The 5,728-nt window shown below is 34.1% G+C and overlaps 1 long non-coding RNA gene across 2 annotated transcripts; it reads left to right on the forward strand.

Annotated features, from left to right (window-relative positions):
* The first annotated feature begins 3,227 nt into the window (after positions 1 to 3,227).
* Positions 3,228 to 5,235, forward strand: LOC123500502. Of its 2 annotated transcripts, none has more exons than XR_006673348.1 (3): positions 3,228 to 3,477; positions 3,831 to 3,927; positions 5,194 to 5,235. It is a non-coding gene; the product is annotated as an uncharacterized LOC123500502 (long non-coding RNA). The 2 variants fall into 2 exon arrangements; XR_006673347.1 differs by lacking the exon at positions 5,194 to 5,235 and adding an exon at positions 4,802 to 4,841.
* The last annotated feature ends 493 nt before the right edge of the window (positions 5,236 to 5,728 follow it).

The following is a 5,728-nucleotide window of genomic DNA, read 5'->3' on the forward strand; positions in this document are numbered from 1 at the left end:
TATTTTCTGTAGAGTGCTGTTGACACACTCGCAAGTGAAACAGATGTGACAAAGACATGAAAGAAACGTTGCATTTCACACGTGGTTGTGGATGGACCGGCGACTTTCACACAGGAGGAAAAGCCAGGCCTTGGTAGAAAGGGAACTTGTGTCATTGAACATGTTGGTATGGTGGTGAGTGTTAACGTTCTGTTATTACCCGCGTGTTAGTTGGTTTTGACTTAATGAGCAACATGTTCTACTCTAAACAAAGTAATATAATTTGAATGTGAACTGTGAAGAGGCCACACAGGCCAGGAATCCTTGATATTGTATGGGAGAGGTTATTCTACGCAGGCAGCAGTGAGCAGGCTCCATGTTGTCAACCTATCTGTTTGCAGCTTGACAGATTTGCATTTATATTAACGAGAAACTACATTTAATCATTTTCTTTTTCTTTTAAGAAGAATAAGTACACCCATTGAATTCCATATTTGCATCTGCTGTTATTATCAATATAAAAAGTTTACTTTCCTTTATTATGCTTTTGAATATTTGTCTTGTAAGAGAAGGCAATAGTTGGCAGGTTCTTGCAGGGACTTGCTACAGGACCAGTACAGGCGCTGGACAGGAAAAGCACACTTCATATTGTCCTGTACAAGTAGATCATATTTTCTAATACAGGATATTAAATTTGATTCATATAAATCATGACTTTTTTGATTTGAATCAATTATTTGAATATTTTGATTTCAACCAAAACAACACTGGTGGGAGCGTGTGTGCGTGTTAGAGAGAGAGAGAGAGAGAGAGAGAGAGAGAGAGAGAGAGAGAGAGAGAGAGAGAGAGAGAGAGAGAGAGAGAGAGAGAGAGAGAGAGAGAGAGAGAGAGAGAGAGAGAGAGAGAGAGAGAGAGAGAGAGAGAGAGAGAGAGAGAGAGAGAGAGAGAGAGAGAGAGAGAATTACTAAAGAAAAAAACATTACGATGATTATACACACACAAAAAGAAAACAGAAAACAAGGAAAATAAATGCACCAAATATTTTTCCATCAATTACTACCATTACTCATTATTACGATCATTTTTACCACAACACCAAACAATGAAGACCCGAACAAGCCCATGACCAATCAATATATAACCTCCACGGCTTCCTTTCCCCAACAGGTAATGCGATATGGGGTCACACCTGTCCATACCTGCCCTCACCTGTCCATACCCGTCCACACCTGTCCTCACCTGTCCACACCTGTCTTCACCTTACCTCACTTGTACACACCTGTCCTGTTTATATCTGTCTATACTTGTCCACACCTTACTTGTCTTATCCACACCTGTCTTCACCTCACCTGTCCTCGTGGCCCACTTATTACACACACACACACACACACACACACACACACACACACACACACACACACACACAGAGGACCACACACACACACACACACACACACAGTAGGTACAGGATAAATATTTGACAGACCACAAAATGCAGAAATTCTCACTATAATTGAGATCTGAGCTCGTTTGGGTTATGGTCCATATTAAAACTCAAACAGATAGAAAATGTAGACCACAAAATGAATATTGCACTATAATTTTGAACAATTGGGTTATGATCCATATTAAAACACACACACACACACACACACACACACAACACACACACACACACACACACACACACACACACACACACACACACACACACACACACACACACCTATCACTGGAAAATCGAACCAATAACAGGTGAACAATAAAGAACAGTGGCGAGCCAGTGAGCCAATGAGAAAAGGACACATACACACATACATACATAAAAATAACATAAACAAAGGAATTATGACTTATGGTAAGAAAGAGTAACAAGAGAAGTAAAACTCTGAATAAGAAAGTAAAAGTGAAAATAGCATAGAGGAATTATGTCTAAGGGTAAGAAAAAAACCAAAATGAAAATAACGTAAACAAAGGAATTATAGCTAAAGGTGAGAAAAAAGACAACGAAAGTAAAAATATGAATAAAAAAAGTGAAAATGAAAATAGCATAGAAGAATTATGACTAAGGGTAAGAAAAAGAACAATAAAGATAGAAACATTATTAACTCCTTTAGTACTGGGACGCATTTTTATTTTGAGTTTTGGGTGTGATTAGACGATTTTATTGACATTAGGAAAGATTTATGGAGCTCACAACATTAATGGCCAGAGTCTTCACTATTTTAATCCCCACGGAAGTTCCTGAAGCTGTATAAAATCACCAAATAGTAAGCAGAATGAATATGGAAACATGTCCTGTACTGAAGTGTAAAAAAAAAAAAAAAAAAAAAAGAATATTGATTAGGGCAACAAAACTGAAAACAAAGTAGATGCCTGAAAAAAAATAATAGGTAGCAAAAATGAATGAATAACAAATAAGAAGGAAGAGAAGACGCCAATAACGAAAGAGAATATCCGTAAGTACGAGAAGAAGAAGTAAGAGGAAACAAAAAGACAAAGACAAAGAAGTGGGCATGTCAAGTGAAAATAACATAAATAATAGTAACAATAGATAAATAGCAAGTGAGAACTAACACAAGATTCTAAAACAGTAAAAGAGAAGACGCATAATAAAAAAGAGACCAAAAGGTAGAGAAGAAGAAAAGAAAGCCTCAAAATAATGTAAATAATAGAAGAAAATAAGTAGATAGCAAATAAGACTCAAGGAGGATATTTTAACGAGTACTGTAGGATTGAGAGAGAGAGAGAGAGAGAGAGAGAGAGAGAGAGAGAGAGAGAGAGAGAGAGAGAGAGAGAGAGAGAGAGAAGAGGTAAGAACTAACAACAAGAGTAATAGACATAAAAAAGTGAAAATAAAAATAAGTAAGAGAAAAAAGTAAATAAATAGCAAATAATACTGACTCTCTCTCTCTCTCTCTCTGGTTCTGGTTTTCCTCACCGCTAACCTTGTCACGAATACTCTGCGTGACGTCACCCTTGATGTCCCTGCCCACCCACACCCGCCTCCACACACCCTGTCCTCTCGTACCCCCTCCTCCCGCCCCTTGCCCACCGCCCCGTGTGCCCGTGATTAGTCTGCGCCCGGGAGCGAAATTTTTTCCCAAACGATTTGGAGTGTGGGGGCGGGGCTTAAGTGATGCGTGTGTAGAGAAAACGAAATTTATGGTTAACTTAATGATAATATTTTATTAACAATCACTCTCTCTCTCTCTCTCTCTCTCTCTCTCTCTCTCTCTCTCTCTCTCTCTTGATTATGGAATGTATATCTATAACTAAATGAAGGGTTCTCAACTTTGGGGTAGACGTATCTCCTGTGGTAGACTACTGGAGAGGAATTCTGTGGATACGTGACAGGTAATACAATAGTCACTCTTGCTAGTTTTCTATAGATCGCGTCGTTTCTCACGCGTACGAAACAGGTACCGTCATCACAAGCACGACTGTTAACACGCAGATATCAAAAGATTTCCTTCTCTCGTGTGTCATACTTTGAAGGTATGTTTCAAACACTCTTACTTTATATCTTATATGTAGCCCACTCATTATGTTCATAGTCACAGTATTAAGAGTTCCACTCCACAAGAAGTCTCAATGCAATAGGGTTTTGTGTGGGGTTTGGTGGTCATGAATGACACTTAACAACATTACGTGAGCATATCAGCATCACCTCAGTCATTTAGTTTGAATTTTTTGTGCACAATAATACCTACTTCAGCACCCGAGCTGTAGCAAACCAATCTGCATTCTTTCTGCCTATGTAATACGTATATGTAGCTATACTTTCACGTGTAATTTTATTTATCACATTTGTAAGTATGGTAGACTAAAATGCCTGAAACCAATTTTAGGTTTCGAGCATGGAGAATTGTTAAATCAAGAGCAGGTACCGTCATCACAAATAAGACATCAGAAAATTTCCTTCTCTCGTGTGCCATGCCTTGAAAGGTACGTTTCAAACAATTTTACCTTATATCTCAAATGTACTCATTAAGTTTATTAGTCATAGTATAAGAGTTCCACTCCAAGTGGTTGTTTTCTTATATATATATATATATATATATATATATATATATATATATATATATATATATATATATATATATATATATATATATATATATATATATATATATATATATATATATATATATATATATATATATATATATATATATATATATATATATATATATATATATATATATATATATATATATATATATATATATATATATATATATATATATATATATATATATATATATATATATATATATATATATATATATATATATATATATATATATATATATATATATATATATATATATATATATATATATATATATATATATATATATATATATATATATATATATATATATATATATATATATATATATATATATATATATATATATATATATATATATATATATATATATATATATATATATATATATATATATATATATATATATATATATATATATATATATATATATATATATATATATATTTCTGTCACATCGTATGTATTTGGTTATAAGTAATATACCCAACCAAAACTTATTATCCAAATCATGTAAATCAGACTGATTAAAACAACTTTTGAAGTGATAGCAGGGGTGAATCTAGGGGGTGGGGGTTCAACCCCTCCCCTCTCAGCAATTCCTTTGATGGAACATTGGGGGTAAAATACCACATGATTTTTGGCAAGGGAAATGTGTTATTTAGAGAGAGAGAGAGAGAGAGAGAGAGAGAGAGAGAGAGAGAGAGAGAGAGAGAGAGAGAGAAGAATAACATGGTATGCTTGTAGGTGGTGAAGTAGAAGTGGCTGGACACTGGAGTATGGAAGAATCATCTAAAATTTTAAGTCTCCTCTCAGGAAATCAGTCGGTCGGGAAAAGCTTCTCTCAGGAATCCCATTGAAATGCGTGCAATGTGGGCTGTGGCCCCATCTTGCTGGAACCACACGTTTCCATTATCCAGGTCCATATTAATGAGAGCAGGCATAGAAAAACTCCTGAGCATTGTCACATAGCGTTCTGAAGTCACTGTTACGGCACCACCGTTTTCTTGGAAAAAGTAAGGGCCAATGATCCCTACTCTTGACACTTAAACTGGCCTGCGCGCTCACCTGATTTAGCCCCCTGTGATTATTTCCTGTGGGGATATCTCAAATCCCTGGTGTATAACGACCGTCCACAGACCCTGGAAGACCTACAGAACGCCATCCGAACTGAAATAGCCAATATACCACTCAACATGCTGGAGAGAGTAGACCAAAGCTTCCGAAATCGTCTGAATCAGTGTATTGACAATGGAGGTGGACATTTAAGAGATATTGTCTTTAAAACAGTGTAGAAGTAAGTCTCCCATGTTGTGTGAAAGGCATAAAAGAATAAAGAATTGTGAAGTGTGAACAGGTTTTTATTTCATTCTCAAATCGGGAAGTATCCGCGCCCCACCCTGTATATATATATATATATATATATATATATATATATATATATATATATATATATATATATATATATATATATATATATATATATATATATATATATATATATATATATATATATATATATATATATATATATATATATATATATATATATATATATATATATATATATATATATATATATATATATATATATATATATATATATATATATATATATATATATATATATATATATATATATATATATATATATATATATATATATATATATAT

The sequence above is a fragment of the Portunus trituberculatus genome, unplaced genomic scaffold, assembly GCF_017591435.1.
Source record: "Portunus trituberculatus isolate SZX2019 unplaced genomic scaffold, ASM1759143v1 PGA_scaffold_351__1_contigs__length_25532, whole genome shotgun sequence".
NCBI lineage: Eukaryota > Metazoa > Arthropoda > Malacostraca > Decapoda > Portunidae > Portunus > Portunus trituberculatus.